The sequence below is a fragment of the Eublepharis macularius genome, chromosome 1 (genome assembly GCF_028583425.1).
Source record: "Eublepharis macularius isolate TG4126 chromosome 1, MPM_Emac_v1.0, whole genome shotgun sequence".
In the NCBI taxonomy this organism is placed as follows: domain Eukaryota; kingdom Metazoa; phylum Chordata; class Lepidosauria; order Squamata; family Eublepharidae; genus Eublepharis; species Eublepharis macularius.
The window spans coordinates 128,724,699-128,746,237 of NC_072790.1; the positions used below are offsets into that span (position 1 = coordinate 128,724,699).

At 52.0% G+C, this 21,539-nt stretch overlaps 1 long non-coding RNA gene across 1 annotated transcript; it reads right to left on the reverse strand.

The window, feature by feature from the left end:
* Window positions 1-18,348: 18,348 nt before the first annotated feature.
* On the reverse strand, window positions 18,349-19,300 carry LOC129331684 (uncharacterized). Its single transcript, XR_008597296.1, has 3 exons — window positions 19,215-19,300; window positions 18,828-18,879; window positions 18,349-18,459 (listed from the first exon to the last, which is right to left on the reverse strand). It is a non-coding gene; the product is annotated as an uncharacterized LOC129331684 (long non-coding RNA).
* Window positions 19,301-21,539: the final 2,239 nt, after the last annotated feature.

A 21,539-nucleotide genomic window follows, 5' to 3' on the forward strand; every position in this document is an offset into this window, starting at 1 on the left:
CGAGGCACTCTCCTATTTCTGTACAAAACATATCAATAGACACTAAAACTCAAATAGCAAAAACACTGAAAACTACTGATATTATCACATTAAAAGATATAGCAACGAAGGACGGTCTCGTAAGCAAAATTGAGATAGAACAAAAATTTCAAAGCTCGATTCCATGGTTCTTATATCTGCAATTACAAGCTGTCACCCAACAAATAAACATAAGAAAGGTTATGAATGCAACTCAGACAAGATTTGAGCAATTCATGGATGCTAAAAAATATCAAAAAAAGGGCATGATTTCAAAAATATATGGCCTGCTATTGTCGTCTAACATCCCTAACAATTTTAGTTATCAAATACTAAATGGCATAAAGATCTTAATGAAGTACTGACATTAGACAACTGGGAAAAAGTATGGGCATCAAAATTAAATAAATCCTCAACTATATTAACTAAAATACAAAGCTATAAAATTATATACAGGTGGTATCTAACACCCCAAAAAATCTCCTTAATTTATTCTTCAGCATTGCCCTCTTGTTGGAAGAAATGCAATAATGAGGGTAACTTTGCTCACTGTTGGTGGGAATGTCCCTTGATATCTCGATTTTGGTCAGAAATACTAACAGCGCAATCCTATGGCCGGCCCCAACGCCGACGCGGCTGCACTGGTGGTGTGGCGGCGCCGCCGGGCCGGATCCTGTGCCAGCAAAGTGTGGCCGCAGCGGCGCCCGCAGCGGCGCAGAGATGCAATTTTGGAGAACCAGAAAGTGTTGTGGGCGGGTCTGATCCACGGCCGCCGCCAGGCGCAGCCAAAGGGCGCTGTTCCTGACAAGCGTCAGGGGGAGGGGCCAGGAAAGGCGCAGCCTATGGGCAGCACGCGATCCCGGCCAGGCCCCAGAGCAGCAGGCAAACCGCGCCCATGCTGGCAGACTGCCTCGGCTCGTGTGTCGGGCGGGGCTCGCAGTCGGGAAGGAGAGGGGTGGGCGTAGTCTGAGAAGCCTTTCCCCCGTTTGCCCAATGTAGCACCAAGTCCCTGGCGGCCGCGTCCAGAGAGGTTGGCATGGGACTGGCAGGCGCCCTGCCATGAGGAATCCAGGGCAGCAGCCAGTCTCTGGCAGCAGGGGACAGCCCCCAAGTGGTGCTGAAGGGGAGGGCTGGCCTGAGGCCGCCACCAAGAGGCAGACACAGCGGGCCTGCCCCCTCGTCCCCATCCCAAGGCAAAGAACACAGACACCCATTGCACAGAAATCAGCCTTTATTATTATATCATCCCACCTCCCCCAGCAGACGTGAGGAAGGGGAGGCGTGTAGGAGAGCCGTCTGTGCAGCAAAACACCCCACCCCACCCCCAAGGCGGCAGCGGCGGTCACCGGCGAGGCCGGCGGCCGGACCCCCTTGGCCGTCCACGGGCCCGGCCTCTCGCACGCAACTGGGCCCGAGGGAGGGGTGCCTCTGGGGCGGGTGGAGCTGCTGCAGCGGGTGGGGCCGGAGGGTCGAGGATGGCGACGAGCCGCCCGAGCAGGGCTTCGGCACGGACTTGAGAGGCACGGACCCCTTCCCCCACTTCCAGTACCGCAGCCATGAACTCCCGGCCGCGGTTGTTCGCCTCCTCCCATGCAGCGTGCACCTCTAGCCGCTCCCTCTCGATCGCCGCCCACATTGCGGCTAGTGTCGGGGGAAGCCGCTGGGCAGGGCGGGGGCCGCGAGCCCGTGCGCCTGGAAGGATCCCCTCCATGGGCCCCTCCCCCTCAGAGGCGGAGCCAGGTCCTTCCCGCACACGGCCCATGGCACCCGGGGGCGGGGGGGCTGGAGGGGATGGTGCTGCAGGCTGGGACAGCTCCTCGAGCGGCTCTGTCGATGAGGTGTCCTGAACCGGCGGAGTCCCAGGGCCACCTTCACCCTCCACCGACACAGGGAAGCCGAGCGACTGCAGGAGAGCTGCTCCGGCAGCAGAGGTCCTCCGGGAGGGTGGCAGCTCGCGCAGCTGGGCAATCACCTCCCCGCCTATCTCCAGGCGCATGGTCCCTGCTGGAGCGAGACATGGGTGGGAAGAGGCCCCAGGGAGGGAAGAGCAGCGGCCCAACATGGGCTGCCACAGGCCACCGAGCCGGGCCAAGCACACCCATTCCAACTGTGGCCGCAGCCCCTCGTCTTGAGACCGGTCGGCGCCATGAGTGGCCTTGGATGTGTGGCCGAGGCCGGCGGCCGAGCCGGTCCCTGGCCCCACCAGCAGCAGGGCCACAGATACATACCGTGCTCCGGATCCATGCCCCCCGACGGGCCCGGTTGAGGCTCCTCGTCGCTGGCAGCAGGGGCTTGCTGTGGTGGTGGAAGGGCTGCCGGTTCCTGGGCCCCGCTCTCTGCCAGGGGGGGCACAGACTCCGCTGCCTCTGCCTCCGCCTGGCTTGGGTCTGGACCCTCAGGGGCCGTGCCTACTCACGGGAGAGGCCCTGTCACACATGTGCCACGATCCATACGTCCCCCCCCTCGCCTCCCTGAATCCACAAATACTAACCGGGCAGGACCTCAACGCCCAGGCCGCCCACCACCGCCTCCGGGATGACCGCTCGCATGACCGCCTCTGGGCCTGGGAGCCCCTCGTCAAGGGCCCGCTCATAAGGAACCCCCTGAGACATGAGGAGGCGCACTCGTTTGCGCGCGGGCCCGAAAGAATCATTCCAGCGCTTCATTGCCGAGTGAGCAGTGCGGGGCGCGTTGCCCACAGCCGAGACCCTGTCAGCTGCCATCTGCCAGAATGCCCGTCATCGAGACCGGGACGAGGCGCCCCTGTGCGTGCTCAGGGCGACCTCCGCATTTTCCACCACGAGCCCAAAAAGCAGCACTCTCTCGGCCTCTGTCCAGTTTGCCTGGCGCTGGCTTCCGCCACCACTAGTGCTCTCAGCAGACATGGGGGTAGTGCCCGCTGGAATGTCCGGTCCCCGAGATAAGTGGTGGGAACCAGCCACCTAGTCATGTGCTCACCCATCCCCTCGGCAAGATGGAGGAGGGCACAGGGGGTGCAGGACCGGGAAGGGTGGCTGGGACGGCCCATGCAGCGGACAGAGGACCTGCTCCTGAGCACCACTTGCAACGGGCCGCTGAGACCGGTAGGCCTGCTGCTGTGCGTGGGGGGGGGGTTCAGGGTGCTGGAACTCAACCTGCGTTCCTTCCAGGCAGGACCTTGATCATCCCCGCCTGGTGCCCGCCACTGCCGCCGCGGCTCCCAGCCATCCGGACCAGCCACCTCCTGCCAGCCGTGTTTGTCCGAGCGGCCCTCAGGCGGCGCCGCCTCAGACGCCGCCGCCGGTTCCAGGCCAGGGTGCCATCCCTGCTCCTGGGCGACATGACTTGCCTGGACCGCTTCCGCCTGGACAGGGCAGCCATACAGGCTCTGTGCGAGGAGCTCGCGCCTGCCCTTCAGGGGCAAGCTGCGGCTCCCCGGGGCATCCCCGTCCTCCAGAGGGTCCTGCTGTCCCTCCGCTACCTTGCGACCGGCTCCTTCCAGGGAGTCATGGCTGAGGCCTTGGAGGTCTCCCAGTCATCCGCCAGCCGCTGCCTGCATGCCTTCCTGGACGCCCTAGTTGGTCGGATCCGCGAGCACATCCACTTTCCCACCTCGGAGGCAGAGTTGGCACCCATCCGGGCTGGCTTCTCCTCCTTTGCAGGCTTCCCCAATGTGATTGGAGCAGTCGACTGCACGCATGTGGCCATATGCGCTCCCATAGAGGAGCCGCAGGTCTACAGGAATCGGCACCGGTTCTACAGTATCAACGTCCAGGCAGCCTGTGACCACCAGGGGATCTTCACGGACCTCGTTGCCAAGTTCCCGGGAAGTGTCCACGACGCACAGATCTTCACCACCTCCGGCCTGAACAGGCTCCTGTCATCATGGCCTGAGGGGAGAGGCTGGCTCCTAGGTCAGGAGTTGGTGGGGGAGCTGTGAGGGGACGGGGATGGGAAGGGAGATCCTAACTCCGCCTCCCCTTGCAGGTGACCGTGGCTATCCATTGCTGCCTTACCTCCTGACGCCATACCCTGCGGATGAGCCCGCCGACAGAGCCAACTACAACCAGGCCCACCGGCGCACGAGGATGGTGATCGAACGTGCTTTCGGTCAGCTGAAAATGCGCTTCAGATGCCTCCATCACACGGGCGGCCGCCTGGCCATGCAGCCGTTCACCGTCGCCAAGCTCGTGGCTGCCTGTGTCATGCTGCACAATATTGCCGTGCGCCAGCAGCTCCCCTTGCCAGCCACAGAGGGCCCAGGCGAGGACCCCTGGCTGCCGCCCGCCGGTCGCCTTTCTCCTGACGCCCCTGCAGAGCCCCAGGAGCATGACCGAGCTGTGCGAGACAGGGTCGCGGAGCACCTGTGGCATGCTGCGCGCTGAGGGCCATGCCTGGCCATGGGGGGCTCGGCCGGCCAAACACTCGCCCTTTACGCCCCTATGGTGTCCCAGGCGGCCCCTCCGAGTCCCCGCTCCCTCAACCCCTGCATGTAGAGAGCATGGGAAAGCCGCCCCGGCCAGCAGCCACCGCCCCCCATGGACGGGCTGCACGGGAAAAGCGGTTAACGAACTTGGCTTTATTCCCAATCGATTCCAGGGCCGCATCAGGCGCCCAGAGAGCAGCTTGCCAACCCAGAACCCCGGCCTCAGCAGCCAGGAGGGTGAGGGCTAGGTAGCGCGTCGGAGCAGGGGGAGGCCAGCGGCCCCGCCACGGCATCCCCGTTACAGAGCAGGGGCCCGGCTGGGGTCCAAGATGCCTGTGCCTGGGATGGCATATCGGCAGCTGCCCGGCCGTCTGCGGGGACGGGCTCCAGCTTCGGCTGCTTCCTGCCAGGCCCCTCCACTGGGTCACCCTCTGGGTCTTCAGCGGGTGGCGGGTAGCGGGGTGGAGACCAGGCGGTGAAGCCCCTCCCAAGTTCCTCCTCATCTGGCGAGGGGCTCCGGGCGGGCGCCGCTGTGGGGGCAAGAGGTGGGGGATGGGAGCGTCAGGGCCCCTGTGGGCTCTGGGGTTGTTGTCGCGGCCGCAGGCCGCCCCACCCCACATGCCCGTGCCCCTCCTGTTGGCGAGACTCACATGGTGCCGCTGCCCGCGCCTGCTGGAATGCCCCGTGAACCCGGTCCATGGCAGCCATCCACCTGTCATTGATGGTCCCTGCAGAGGGGGGAGAGAGGGAGGGGGGCACCCGTTGGTGGCAGCCCGGCATCTGCTGCAAGCACCTGCAACCTGCGCCTCGACGGAAGTGGCTGGGACGCCTCCGGGCCCTTATGGCCTGCCCTCTGTGGCAGCGGAGGAGGCTCCCTGGATGGCGCCGAGGACCCTGACTTACTGCGCGCAGGGCCCGCAGCCACCTCCTCTTCCAGGAGGTCATGCTCCACCTCGCACAGCGCCGTGTCTAGCCACGCTCGTATGAGGTGGGCCTCCTCCGCACGGCCAGGGAAGAGCTCCTCCAGGTAAACTGGCCGCGCAGTCATCGCACCCTCATCTGCCAGGAGGTCATTCCCGGCTGCCTTGGCAATGAGCTGGGCCCCGAGCCTGGCCGCCCACTGCTCCCGCCACCCGTCGCCCTCCATGCAGCCGGGACCGCTGTGGGTATAGTGTTTCTGTGCTGCCCACCGAACTACACCACCCGCCGGCATGACCTTGGAGGGTCTGAGATGTAACAATTCCCTATCTTCTGTCTGGCAGCTGCATAGTTCATGGATAGGTTCAGCACAGGCCCCCCCCGTCTCAGACCTGTGGGTTGGAAGGGAGGGGGCCGTGGTGGTTGGCTTCCTATGGCCCCAGGGCCCTCTTCCCTTGCGGGGATGCTGTGCTGCTCAAGTGCATCCTTGCGGGACGTGAACCCTTGGGCCTGGCTGTACGTTGCGCCGTGGGACTGGGAATAAAGCTCATCTACACATGGACCCGTGTCTGCCTGCGATACTTTGGTGAACTGCCAGCCATATCCTGCCCTGGCATCATGAGCGCATGACCAGGCCCGCGGTGACAGCGCATCCCTTCCAAGGGGGGGGGGCTTAGGATGCACAAGGACTGGCCAGGGGCCGCTCTGGCATGTCTTCCATATTGCCCTAACGCACCTGCCCTGCCTGGCATGCCGCCCTGAGCTGGGGCAGTCACGCAACCTGCCATTGGGGGGCCCTCCCGGGCCTGGGGTGGCCACCCAGCCTGCATGGCCCGGCCGGGGAAGGGGCACGCTGTGGCAGCCAGCTGGGAGGCCTCGGGCTCCCTCATTTTAGCCACTTTGCGCAGCTGATGCGCTCTTCCACTGCCCCTGTGGGCGGGGCCAGCGGCCTTCCCTGCAGGATTGGCGGGGCTGGCAGCCTCGGAGTGGTTCCCCCCCCGGCAGGGCAACGCGAGTGGCCACAATTGCTGAACGCAGGAGATGGCGCCGAGCCAGGGCGGAGCCACGCGCAGCCTCGGACACACCCCACCCCTCCCAACAACCATGGCCTGTTGGCGTGGGAGGCTGGCAACTGCTCCACGGGATTGGATGCGAGGCAGGACGCCCTGGGGTGGAAGGTGTTGGAATGACCAATGGGGCTGCTGCAGACGCCCGAGGGGCTGGACCCACTCTGGGAGGCAGCCGCTCATGGGACTGTGTTGCTGGGGCTGCGGCTGCGATGGGGGCGACCCTCCCCAGGTGCGCGAGACCTCCTGCCCGGGATATGGCATCCGCCTGCCACCACCCTGGATTCTCCATTGGTGGGGGCTAGGGTTCCCGCGAGTGGACCGTTTCCCTGCCATCTCCCGCTCCCTTGCAGCGGCAGCTCGCACCACCCTCTCCCTTGCTTATCGGGTGCCAGCTACTCTCCCCACCGGGGATTGATCCCCCTCCCCGCTCACATGCCCCGCCCCAACCCTCTACCTGGCCATAGATGCAGGGGGGTTAGCCGTGTTAGCCTGTGGTAGCGAATTCAAAAAGGGTCCCATAGCACCTTTAAAACTATCCAATTTTATTGTGGCATAGGCTTCTGAGAATCAAGTTCTCTTCGGCAGATGGGTGGTACAGACACTGGTCAAATACAGAGGAGGAGGGGGGGAGGAGGAGGGAGGGAGGGGGCGGGGAGGCAAGACGGGGTGTGTCGGATACATTTGTGGCAATGTGCAGGTGGGGAGATGTGACGGGAGTGTTGGGGGAGGGGCGGAGGACGAAGTCAGACTCGCAGACACAGAAAACAGTTGTTGTACATCTCGTTTTATTGCACTGGAAAGAGCGGGCTTGCGTTTAGGCTGGCGAGGGAGCCGGAGCATTCCACACAGCCCTCCTTCCCGCTCGGAGGGGCGGGGCTGGGATGCAGGCCGCGGCGCGACGGTGCTTCCTGGGCTGCAGCCAACCGTCCGTCAGAGATGTTTGGGGAGGGCGGGGCGCGGGGGAGCAGCCATGCCCTGGACGTGCCTGTGGGGGAAAAAGACACGTGTGGGCTTTGCCTCATTCCACTGGCAAGGCAAGCCCCACACTCCGCCATCCGGGGGGGGGGTTGCACATGGTCGAGGGCAGCAGCTGATGCATGACGGTCTGGTGAGGATGCACTCGGCCTTGGCAAGCCTTTACCTTTAAGGGAGAGAATGAGCTGGTCACAACAAACACCTGGCCACATGTGGTTTTCGAGGCGCCTGCCTCTGAGGCAGCCAGGGGCGGCCATGGTTGCCCCCCACCCCTGCTGGGCCTCACCCAAAGCGGCAAGTGAGCGGGTGTGTTCAGGTGAATGGGCGGTTTGCACTAATCTGCGGAATGCCCCCCCACCTCCTCCTTACCTGTCAGCGCTCCGTCGGTCATCACCAGGTGGGAGCGCCAGAGTCAGGGCACCTGCAAGGAAACGGGAGAGCATGCGGTTAATTTGCAAAGTGTCATTCCCTTCTGCCACGGAAGGGTTAGTTTGTTTGTGCTTAGTTAGAAGCAACTAGCATGCATCAGTTAGCTGTGGAGTCATTCTTTCTATCACGGTAGAAAGAGAGTTAGGCAGACATTTGCACCTCTTCCCCTTTATGCGAAGTTCCCCCAGTTTTTCGCAAAGTCCCCGGAGTGCATTCTGCGCCTGCCAATGTGAATGCCCTCAGCCCGTTTCGGTTTTCAAAGGGGCAATGCCACTCAGCAGACGGGCAGAGCCTCCGGCCGAGTGCTCACTTACCTGGGGGTTTGGGCGGCGCTGGCCGGATGTTTTGTAGGGCGCGGTCGCAGGTGATTGGGTGCAGAGAGGGGGGCTCGTCCACGCCGGGCGCGCACGCTGATTGGTCCCCGGGATAGTTCTCATCCTATGCTCCTTCGGGCCATAGGGGCGGGGCGAGGCGCTCAGAGAGGGGGCTGATTTTTCGCCGTTCCATGGACGCCTATGGGCTACGCCTTCTTTTTCCGTGGCGTAGCTTTTTTGCGCCGCTGTGGGCGTTCCCGCTTCTGGAGGAGCTTAGGGAGCGGACTAACTCTGACCCCGCCTTGCTCCCCGCCCCCCCCTGCGTCGGCGTAGGGCTCTACGCCACTTCTGCGCCGCCGCCCGGGCGCCTGTGGCTTGCACCGGTGCTGGCCCGCCGGCGGGCCAGCGCCGCGTCCCAGCGCGGGCGGAAGGCCACTTACGCGGGCGTACGGGCTAGATGCGCCCTCGCAAGCCTTAGTTCGGTTCCTGTTCACTTTCCGTGCCCTTCTTAGGATTGGGCTGTAAATATTATTAAGGAAATAACAGGGTACAGTGTCCCTATGTCGCCAAAAATAATCTTCTTGGGACTGTGGGATCAGACATCAATCCCAAATGTTAGAAGAGACCTTATCAACTCTCTCCTGGTGGCAGCTAGGAGTGCAATAGCAACCAAATGGAAAGACCAATCTCCACCTACTACAGAACTTTGGTTTACAAAAATCTGGAACCATTTGATAATGGAAAAAATAACTGACAATCTACATCAGATGGAATATCAATCTTCGGGATCAAACTTCTGGGAAAAATGGATCCCATTTTACGAATTCATAGAAGCAAGAGATCTGCAACCTCCCTCTTCACACCACTCAAAATGCAATGTATTATTTAAAAAAGAAAAAAGAAAAAAAGAAAGTAGGTGGAGCCAATCTGGGTTAAGGATTAAGCTATTTTGTGTAGACCATATCCACAGATCTTTTAAGGCAGTGCATAAACTCTTTTTCAATAAAAATTTGTGGCTTGCACACTTCTCACAGGGTGTCAAGACCTTTTAACACTTCCTCTCCCATATGGGATGGTTCCATTTTGATGTGTCCTGAAACTAGGTTTATGTTCCAACTTAAGCTGCCTATAATGTTTCCCAATCATATTAAGGTGCACATCTTCAAACTTTTATGGACCAGTTCAGAGAACCCAAATAGCCATTGTGATGGACAAGAGAAAATCCCATCATCTTTTCATCCCCGTTCAGCTCAGACCAATCTCATTTGAAAGGCTGAATGAAATGTTGGAGTGAGGAAGAGAGGAGGGGATAAAAGAATCTGAGGCAGTTTAACATCTAACTGAAAAAAGGGGAGATGGGTTTTGGAGGGAGAAGAAACAGGAGGCATCCTGGAATAGGTAGGAAAAGTTTAGAGAAATATTTAGCCAGGCCAGCCTTGGGTGCTGTTCCTATAAAAAACAGTGACATCTGGTTGTTGTTTCTAAACACTCTCATAACTTGTGTAATCTATCATACAAAGCGGCAAGGTATTAAATTATTGTGCTAACCAAGTTAATAAAATTGTTCGTTACCCTTGACTCCTGTGTTCTCAACACAGCATACTCTGTAGGATCCAGGGTAAAGGAGTCCTGATTGAACAACTATGATATCTGATTAGGGTTTAAGGAATCCTGTGTGTAAATACTCTCCAGCCTGAGGGACTTGTTTTCTGGTAGTAGTAGTAGTAGTAGTAGTAGTAGTAGTAATAAATATAAATATAATATAAAAAGAGAAAGGCCTGGATCAGGGGTTGTGACAGCCTTCTATCTTGCCCTTTCCTATCAAGTGGGCAAACAGCTAGCTTCATCCTGTTTATTTGCCTTCATAAAGGAAAACTTCTCGTCTCAGCCTGAAGTCTGAGGAGTTTATTGCTTCACTCCCAGGAAAGAATGTTTTCTCTGAGAGCAGGGTCTCCCAAAGTGTTAATCTAGGTATCCTGCATTTCTTTATCACAATAAAAAGAATACATGATGGAGAACCAGGAAGAACTGTGAAGGCTTGAAATCCACAAATAAAACTGGAGCATCTGGAAGGAGCAAAGGTGCAGGAAATTAGTGTTGTACAGTTGTTAGAAACTTGGTTATCTAGTTCAACCACCTACACATTTGCTTCCCACTAGCCTTCTTCTAGATCAGTCTATGGAATCCAGATCACATTTATCTAAACACAGGACAGAGCAAGTTTGTGCAGAATTATACTTTCTAGATAGGGGGAGCAAAAATACAACCTGAGTGTAATAGGAGGTAGATGATGATGAGATCTGAAAATCAGAAACCAATGAAAAATACCATCTTTCCCCTTTCAGGGCTAATTAGATGCAATGGGTGGGGGACCTAGAAGAGTGGTTGAAGTTTCCTTGTGGTCTAACCAGAAAGGATGACCAACTAATAAATCCTTTAGCTTCCAAGAAGGAATGTGATCTAACCAGGGCCAGCCACCTGCTTGACAACATCACTAGAATCAGCACAACAAAGCAGATATCTGATGGGTGATGATGGGAAACTGCTGTACCCTGCAGAGTAATCACATTCACAACCCATGCTCCTACACAAAGATTCCGCTGCATAGTAACACCTTGGATAAAAACTGTTTCATAGGTTTAGCTCACTGACAAAGAACTATTATAATTTATTGATCATATTGCACTCATGTGGGAGGCACTTTATAATATTTATCTTCTGAGGTAGGTAGCAATTATCTCACTTTAAAACAGAGTGAATAGAGGCGACTTGTCTCAGGCCACCCAGTGAGTCCATGGCTGAACTGGAATGTGAAATCTGGCTTCCTTGGCTCAGCTTCAATGCTCTGTTGGTGTTGACTGACCGCACTGTCTCTGCAAGCAGTTAGTGGTCTGGGTCTGGAGCGACAACTGCAGACAGAGATAGATTGGGTAGCTCTGGGGAAATCTGACCCGTTCTCTTGACTCTGAGCTCTAATATTAGTTAATGGTTCCACTGTTAACTGATAAGCTTAGATTATACCTTGATTGGCCTGTTTGGGATATAATTTACACTTTCTAAATGAAGCTCCAGGACAGAGTATGTGACTTGCATATAGAGGGGGGCCTAGTTTCAATTTCTGGCATCTCCAGGAGGAAATAAATAAATATATCTCATGCTGCAGGGCTGGAAAAGAGCTGGGCTCGAGAATCAGATATACAGTATCTGCCCTGTTCCTTAAGTAAGAGGTAAGGTGTATGATCTTTACATCAAAAGGATTATTTAAGACAGGAGCTGAGCTTTCCTTCCTCCCTACTTCCTTGTGATCTGTCATTTCAGGCAGTTCTTGCCTAGCTCAGTTTGCTTCTGGTATTGGAGCTGGGCTAGGAGAAATGCACCAGAAGTGACAGAATATGGGGAGGGAAGGCAAGGCAAGGGGAGGGTTCTGCTCTCTTGATTCGGACACTCTTAGGGCTGTAAAGATCACACGCACATCCATCCTTATGCTTTAAGCATAAACAGGGTTGACCATGAAGTAAAGGACTAGTTTGACTCTTAGTTTGCAAAGACTTCCTCTGTTAACATTTAAGACTCAATATCTTAAGATGGGAACAATTTGAAGACACAGTTGACCTGAACAAGAGTTCTATGTAATTCAAAAGCTTGCATACTGTATCAGCTGAAAGTTTGTCAGGAGCATTTGGTTTTTCACTCATTTACCTCCAGCCTCTTCCATTTAACTTTTTTAAAAAATCCATTTGTTTGGAAGAAACATTTTATTTTAAGTTAACTTGCCCTTCTTCATTTGATTTCAGAGAAACCCATTATAAAGCAGATAATTCCACACGGATAGCCCAGTTAGTCTGTAACAGCAAAATAATACTGGAGTCCAGTGGCATCTTCAAGTCTACCACACTTTATTTCAGCATACACTTCCGTGAATCAGAGCTCATTTCATCAGATAAAAACTGAAATCCATTTATGCTGGATTAAATTTTGTTAGACTTCAAGGTGCCACTGGACTCCTGTTCTCCTCCCCCTCAAAGCAGCTTCATCATGATTATATATGTACCCAGCTACCACCCAACTTTTTGTGCTACTCCTGTTCTCCCCTTTTTTTCTAGATTGCTTTTGTTGCCTTTCCAATCTCTTATCTATCCTCTTGTCCCAGATTTCTATCACTCTGTCCCTTCTCAGTGTTCAGCCGCACTCTAAAATTACTTATCTTACACGCACAGACAGAGAGTCTGTCAGGCGGGTTAGCACATGGAGATCATTGAATGCACCTTGTGGGTAGCTGCCAGATGTGTAGATTGCTGTCATAGCCACAATGTTCCCATCTTTCTCTACAATCTATTATCAGTTTGTGAATATCAGTGTGTTCCATACTCCTACTGCCTTCTCTACACATCAGCTCCAAAATCAGATATGATGTTTTTATTTTCTTTCCAGACGAGTTTTGCTCTCCTTTTCTGCTCTACCCACGTCTGCCATACACAACCAGCCTGACCCTTTTGTTTCTCCAGTCCATGTTTTCTACCACAGTCACCATTCATTCTCTTATCCATGCATGCCAGATCAGAGGGATTTCATTGAAAATCAAGCTATTCACCCCTTCTCTTTGGGATTCACCAGCATGTTTACTAGAGTGCTTAAAGCCCAAGCCTACATTCTTGGTGACTTTTCTAGCTAGCAAAATCTTATTCTTCTCCCCAAGTGTCTTACATCAACCTAACCCCTTCACACAGAAGAGGCACACCCAACAACCTGATAAATCCTCATTTAAAAATGTAACAGTACTCATTATTTAGACTGTTGAAACTTGGCATTCTGGAAGGACCTTTCCAGATTTCAATGGAGGCTCAGGTTTAAGGGTGTTTTTAATTTGAAATGGCTACCTGACCTGGATAGCCCTGGGAAGCCTGATCTCATTAGGCTTAAGCAGGGTTAGCCTTGGTTAGTAATTGGATGGGATACCTCCAACACAGACCAGGGTTGCAGAGGCAGGCAATGGCAAACTACCTCTGTCAGTCTCTTGCCATGAAAACCTTCCAGGGGTTGTCATAAGTCAGTTATGACTTAAGGGCACTCTCCACCACCACAACTCTGTTTTGATGCTAAACACAGAGTCTCTCTACATAAGACATCTTACATGATTAGGATCAAGTGAAAGATCTTACAGTTGTTCTCCTATTGTGGATACAAGTGCTCTGCTAGGGAGACAGAGTACACTTGAATATAAGACCACACAGAAAGTAAATCACTTGAGCATCTCTGTATAAGATGTCTTGGATAGAGAGACTCAGGGTCAAAACACTTGAGATGCACAGGTGAGTGGTGGATCCTGCAAGGATCCCTGGGAATTGTAGTTTAAAAAAACAGCCACTCATGTGAATCTCAGCTGGGGAGAATCACAACTGGAGGGACTTTCTCTCTCTCCACACACACTCTCTCCCTTTCTCTCTTTCAAAAACCCTCTGGAGAACTCAGGATGGTGGTGGGGGTGGGGGTGGGAGGTGGGAACACCATAGCAAGAAGCAGGAAAAAAGCAGAGGTATTTTGCGAGTGAGAGAGATACCCAGTCCCTCCCATTCTTCTTCTCCCGGCATGGTCCTGTTACGTCCCTCTCCACCCCCTGTCTCTGAGCTCCTGAAGGAAAACCAGCTGATTGGATTTTTGAAAGAGAGAATCTCTCCAGTTAAGCGGCTGCTCTTTGCAAGAAAATCCATTTTGCTCAGTTTTCCTCCAATTGCTTGAAGGGGGCAGGGTGTAAGACTACCATTGATGTGTAATTTGTCTTGTGTGTTTCCACTCTTATAGGTACCTTTTCAAAAACAGACCAGGAACTCCACCTGTTGGCCTCCTTATACTGCTGCTGCAGTCTGTGTGGTCCTGTAGGAAACTGTTAAACTGGTCTTATTAAAAGGCAAGAATAAAAAATGCACATAAAAGTTTTAAGATGCTCAAAATTCATAGATGGGTTCTGAATTGATGCCAAGTCTACTGTCTGAGATAGTCTGTATCAACATGTTTCATGACAGGGCTGAATTCCATCCCAGAGCCATTTTGGCTTGGGAAAATGACTCAAGGGGAAGCAGGAACCTTCCCCTCTCCCACACTGTGGTTCCAAGAACAACTGGACCCTGGTAATCCTATAAAAAGTAGGTCCCAGAAACTGTTGTGAGGATGTAGGGAAAGCAAGTCAGGCTTGGAGAACCCAGACCCAATTTGTTAAAAATGTAGTCTGAAATGATTCTATAGCCCCTCATATGCTATGGGATGCATTGAAAGTGGTCCTGCATGGGCAAATAGTATCATTAACAGCTCATTTGAATAAGGAAAAAATATTCAAAAACATTTTTTTTAATACAATACAACAACTGGAACATCAACACAAGAAAACAGGCAGTAAAAATGTATACAGACAATTATTAAATGAGCAAAAAGTGCTAGAAACAATGGAAGTTAACAAAATCTATAAAAATCTTTTGTTTTTAAAATAAAAGTTCTGGAACAAATCTCCAAGAACCCTAAGAATTCTAGCCTGGAAAATAAAAGAGAAAAAGATATCTAAGGACATTAAAATAATAAAGGATAGTAAAGGCCTAATTCATACAAAAGCTATATATGGAGATATAGTCAAAATGAAGAAAGAAGAGGACTTAACTTTTAAATATGGATGGCTACAATACCGGCAAATTAAAGACTTATACGAGTCAGATAAAAAGAAATTTGGTTTTAGAAGGGAAAATTCAGAAATGGAAGACCTTTTATTAGGAGATGATAGAAAAATGATTTCAAAATTTTATAAACTATTATTGAAATGGTATACAGAAGATGAAGTGGTTAAGGTTCAAATGGTGAAATGGGCATTGAATTTTAATAAAGAGATTACAATGGAATCATGGGAGTATTTATGGAAAAATGCCTTGAAAATATCTACGTGTATTAATTTGAAGAAGAACTGTTATAAAATGATGTATAGATGGTATTTAACGCCCAAAAAATGGGCAAATATGAATAATGTTATGTCAAATAAATGTTGGAAATGTCAGGAACATGAAGGCTCTTTTTACCATATGTGGTGGACTTGTTACAAGGCAAAACAATTTTGGTCTTCTATTCATGTTGAAATATTAAAAATTTTGAAGTGTAATTTGCAGAAAAATCCTGAAATGTTTTTGTTAGGTCTTAACATGGAAACTGTAAATATGAAAGATAGAACACTATTATGGTATATGATTATAACTGCAAGACTGTTGTATGCGCAATATTGGAAGCAGGACAAGATACCAGAAGTTGATGAATGGATACAAAAACTTTTGCATATGGTGAAAATGGACAAATTAACTAGAAAGTTAAAAGAACAAAGCTTAAATGATTTTTGATGGATTGGAAAAAAAATTAAAGATTATTTGGAAAAGAATTGGGATGTAAAGGACCAACTGTGGTCCATGGATAACTTTTGATGAGTATTATGTAATCTGTTGAATTTTATATTGACTGTAACTTTACCTTAGAAGAGTATGAGAAATAATAGAATTAGAGGGAATATTATGTGAATTAAAGGGTATAAGTGCTGTTGGGGGTCAGAAGGGAGGGGAGGGGAGGGGAAGGGTGGGTTGGGATGAAATATGTATTTTGTAGGAGAAAGAGCTATCGAAATGATTGTTTTTCAACCTATCCAATAAAATGTTTAAAAAAAAGAAAGAAATTAAGCAATGGACATCAAGCAGTAATGGAAAATCCCATAACTGTACAAGAGATATCTAATTCAATAAAAAAATTAAGCAACAATAAAGCATCAGGTCTGGATGGCTTTCCATCAGAATGTTATAAGAAATTTACCAACACATTAGTTCACTCATTAACAAATGCCTGTAACAATATTATTACATCAGGAACTATGCCCCCTTCCTGGTACGAAGCTATGATTTCATTAATTCCAAAGCAAGCTAAAGATAGTTCAAACCCTGGATCTTATCAACCAATATCTTTATTGAATTCAAACTATAAAATCTTTACTGGAGTGTTAGCTAAATGACTCAACACATTTATTGGGAAGTATGTTCAATGAGAACAAACAGGATTTGTTCCAAAAAGGGACTTGACTGATAATATTTATAAGACCTTAAATATAATTTCCCATTGCAAAAAGAATCAGATAGAAGTGCTGTTACTCTCACTTGACATACGAAAGGCATTTGACTCACTCGAGATTTCATACGTTCTAGAATTACTAAAACACATGAACTTTTAGCAATAACTTTCTTCAAACCATCAAAGCACTATATGAAAAACCTGCGGCAAGAATCAAAACAAACGGAATCATATCAGAAAAAATTAATTTATATAGAGGTACCCAACAAGGCTGCCCACTATCCCCAGCCCTCTTCGTTATTGCATTGGAGCCCTTGGCAGAAAAAATTCGAATATTAATGGCATACTAACAGCGCAATCCTATGGCCGGCCCCAACGCCGGTGCAGCTGCACATGCGGTGTGGCGGCGGCGCCGGGCCGGATCCTGTGCTAGCAAACTGTGGCCACAGCGGCGCCAGCAGCAGCACAGAGATGCAAATTGGTAGAACCAGAAAGTGTTGTGGGCGGGTCTGATGCACGGCCGCCGCCGGGCGCAGCCAAAGGGCGCTGTTCCTGACAAGCGGCAGGAGGAGGGGCCAGGATAGGCGCAGCCAATGGGCAGCACGCGATCCCGGCCAGGCCCCAGAGCAGCAGGCAAATCACGCCCATGCCGGCAGACCACCCTGGCTCGTGCGTTGGGCGGGGCTTGCAGTCGGGAAGGAGAGGGGTGGGCATGGTCTGAGGAGCCTCTCCCTCGTTTGCCCAATGCAGCGCCAAGTCCGTGGCAGCTGCGTCCAGAGAGGTTGGCATGGGACTGCCAGGCGCCCTGCCATGAGGAATCCAGGGCAGCAGCCAGTCCCGGGAGTAGGGAACAGCCACCAAGTCACGCCGAAGGGGAGGGTTGGCCTGAGGCCGCCACCCAGAGGCAGACACAGCGGGCCTGCCCCAGTCCCCGTCCCAAGGCAAAGACCACAGACACCCGTTGCACAGAAATCAGTCTTTATTATTATACCATCCCACCTCCCCCAGCAGACTTGAGGAAGGGGAGGCATGCAGGAGAGGCAGGGTGTTGAGGGCTGGGCAGAGCCCATTTGGAAGGACAGGCAGCCAGGGGCCCGTCGAGGGCCCGGGCGCTGCCTCGCCAGCCCCCTCCCCGCTCGCCCCCTGTTCCGTCCAGCGCCTGTGCGAGTGCATGGTCAGAAGCAGCTGCCTCTCCACCCAGCCTTCCCGGCTACGGCAACCAGGTCATGCGGCCAAGCCCCGCTTCGCTGTCCCCGCCCCCCCAGGACCCTTCCCCCTTGTCTCCAGCAGCTGTATAACACCTTTGTCTGCGGCCCCACCTGTCCAGCAGAACACCCCACCCTCCGGAACGTGGCAGCGGGGCTCACCGGCGAGACCGGCGGCCAGACCCCCTTGGCTGTCCACGGGCCCGGCCTCTTGCATGCAACTGGGCCCGAGGGAGGGGCGCCTCTGAGGCAGGTGGAGCTGCTGCAGCGGGCGGGGCCAACGGGTCCAGGATGGTGACGAGCTGCCCAAGCAGGGCTTCGGCACGGGCTTGAGAGGCGCGGAGCCCCTCTCCCACCGCCAGTACCGCGGCCATGAACTCCCGCCCGCAGTTGTTCGCCTCCTCCCATGCGGCATGCACCTCTAGCCGCTCCCTCCTCCGGCGCGTGGAACCTCCTGCCCGGAATATGGCATCCGCCTGCCTCTACCCTAGTTTCTTTGCTGATGGGGCTAGGATTTGGGAGAGCGGACCGTTTCCCCTGCCATCTCCCGCCCCCATGCAGCAGCACCCCTGGCAACCCTCTCCCTGGCTTATTATCAGGTGCCAGCTGCTCGCCCTACCAGGGACTGATCGCCCTCGATGGCTCCCCCCTCCTCGCTGACATGCCCTGCCCCAACCCTCTACCTGACGTTACTGTGAAGGGAGGGGGGGCGGGGAGGCAGAACGGGGTCTGTCAGATACATTTGTGGCGATGTGGAGGTGGAGATATGTGACAGGAGTGTTGGGGGAGGAGCAGAGGACAAAGTCAGACTCGCAGAAACAGAAGGCAGTTGTTTGACAACTCGTTTTATTGCACTGGAACAAGTGGGCTTGTTTTTAGGCTAGCAAGGGAGCCGGGGAATTCTTCACAGCCCTCCTTCCAGCTCGGCGGGGCGGGGCTGGGATGCAGGCCACGGCGCGAAAGTGCTTCCTGGGCTGCAGCCAACCGTCCGTCAGAGATGTTTGGGGAGGGCGGGACGCGGGGGAGCAGCCCTGCCCTGGACGTGCCTGTGGGGGAAAAAGACACGTGTGGGCTTTGCCTCGTTCCACTGGCGAGGCAAGCCCCACACTCCGCCATCCAGGAGGATGCATATAGTCGACGCCAGCAGCGACCAGCTGATGCATGACGGTCTGGCGAGGATGCGCTCAGCCTTGGCAAGCCTTTACCTTTAAGGGAGGGAATGAGCTGGTCATAACAAACACCTGGTCGCATGTGGTTTTCGGGGCGCCTGCCTCTGAGGCGGCTGGGGCGGCCATGGTTGCCCCCCACTCCTGCTAGGCCTCACCCAAAGCAGCAAGTGAGCAGGTGGGTTCAGGTGAATGGGCGGTTTGCACTAATCTGCAGAACAGCCCCCCCTCCCCTACCTCCTCCTCACCTGTCAGCGCTCTGTCGGTCATCACCAGGCGGGAGCGCCAGAGTCAGGGCACCTGCAAGGAAACAGGAGAGGCTGCAGTTAATTTGCCAAGTGTCATTCCCTTCTGCCTCGGAAGGGTTAATTTGTTTGTGCTTAGTTAGAAGCAACGAGCTTGCATGAGTCCAGTTAGATGTTGAGTCATTCTTTCTGTCAGGGTAGAAAGGGAGTTAGGCAGACATTTGCACTTCTTCCCTTTTACGGGAAGTTCCTCCACTTTTTCGCAAAGTCCCCCGAGTGCATTCTGTGCCTGCCACCATGAATGCCCTCACCCCCCTTCGGTGTTGAAAGGGGCAATGCCACGCAGCACACGGACAGAGGGGCGGAGCCTCCAGCCAAGTGCACACTTACCTGGGGTTTGGGCGGCGCTGGCCGGATGTTTTGTAGGGCACGTTCGCAGATGATTGGGTGCAGAGAGGGGGGCTCGTCCATTCCGGGCGCGCATGCTGATTGGTCCCCAGGATAGTTCTCATCCTATGCTCCTTCAGGCCATGGGGGCGGGGCGGGGCGCTCAGAGAGAGGGTCGGTTTTTTGCCATTCCATGGGCGCCTATGGGCTACGCCTTCTTTTTCCGTGGCGTAGCTTTTTTGCGCCGCTGTGGGTGTTCCTGCTTCTGGAGGGGCTTAGGGAGCGGACTAACTCCGGCCCCACCCTCCCCCCACGCCGGCGCAGGGCTCTACGCCACTTCTACGCCGCCGCCCGGGCGCCTGAGGCTTCCGCCAGTGCAAGGCCACCGGCGGGCCAGCGCCGCATCCCAGCGCGGGCGGAGGGCGACTTACGCGGGCGTAAAGCCCAGATACGCGGTCGCAAGCCTTAGTTCGGTTCCTATTCACTTTTCCCGCCCTTCTTAGGATTGGGCTGCCCTTAATAAAAGTCTACACAAAATAAGTTTATTCACAGATGATATTTTACTATATATCACTAACCCCCTACATTCACTGAAACACCTGGAAATAGAACTGGCCACTTTTCAACAACTGTCGGGCTTAGTAATAAACCAAGAGAAATCAAACATTTTACCAATCAATTTATCAGAAACACAAAAAGCTCTAATTAAACAGCAACATAAATATCAATGGGCTACTCAATACTTAACGTATCTAGGAGTTAAGATCACTTTAGATCCAAAACTATTAATACAATAAAACCATGTACTTAAAATGAAGGAAATTAAAACCAACATATACACATGGCAGAAAGAGAACCTCTCCTGGTATGAGAGATATAATCTAATTAAGTAATTTGTCATGCCTAAACTATTATTTCTGTTTAGATCACTGCCAATATACTTGCCGGTCACGCTACTAAAACAATGGCAATCGGTATTAAACGAATTCCTTTGGCAACATAAACATCCACGGATTGCCTTCAACACATTAAAGAGGAAAATATCACAAGGAGGATATAACTATCCTGACTTAGAATTATGCAATGCTGCTGCAAGAATAATCAATGCAATACATATAATTCAAGATAAAGGACAGATTAGATTAAAACAATAAATTCTAAACAAAATACAACTACACTACAAGCTTTAGTTTGGAAGAATTCTAAGCAAAGACCCAAAGAATGTGAATATAACCCATTTTTAATAGCAATCTTAAGAATATGGAATAAATACAGAGACAAATTAATTCCAAAAATTTCCCATTTCTCTACCGTTGCTTCACAGGAAGATTAATTAATTAGCCAAATGTTAACCAAACTGGGAGGTAATGAAAAGTATATTGATATCATTTAATAGATATAGCATCTAAAACAGGACTACTAGAAAAACACAAACTAGAGGAGAGAATAGGACAAAAGATACCCTGGTTCTTATACTTTCAGTTAAACTATTTCGCTAAAGATATCAAATTAAGAGAATACTACTCAACAGAATTTGAGCAAACTATCGACATGCAAGAATTCATTCGTAAAGGTTTAGTATCCAAAATTTATAATGTATTAATACACACCAAAGGTATAGCAGGTACTGTTTTACACAAAAAATGGCAACAAAACTTTGAAATTACAATTTCAAATGGGAACACAGTTGGAACTCAAGACTACTCAATTTGCAAGTTATTAATACTAACCTTCAATCATACAAAATTATCAACTTCTGGTATCAAACCCCGCAAAAGCTATCTAGAGTATACTCTAAGACTACACCTCTATGTTGGAAACAATGTGGGGAAGCAGTGCTTTTTTTCTAAAAAAATATTTAGGGGCACTCTCAGTTTGACTCAAGAAAATCACCATTTTATAGTTCAAATCGGAAAAAATAAATGCAGTCAATGGACAAAATTACCAAGAACATGCTCACTCTTCACGTGGTCAACAGAAGATGGGGCCGTGTGCCCACTCTCCACGTGGTCTACAGCTGACGCTGTATCACACAACAGCGTTGTCGCATCTTTTGTTTTTACAGAGTCATCATTCACTTTACACTTCTTTTCTGGCTGTGATGATGTAAAATAATTAGTAATTTTCCTACTCATATTGAAATACTGCCACTCAATGAGGTTATAGGCCAAACTTTCATCAGTAAAACACCACACTACTTCACAGATTAAACAATCGCTTCCATCTGAGACTCAGGAAACACTGTGAAAGGAAATGACATCAGAAGACTGTCCGTGATGAGAATTATGGGTATTGCCAATCAAGCCCCTCTATAGTGACATGTGCGCA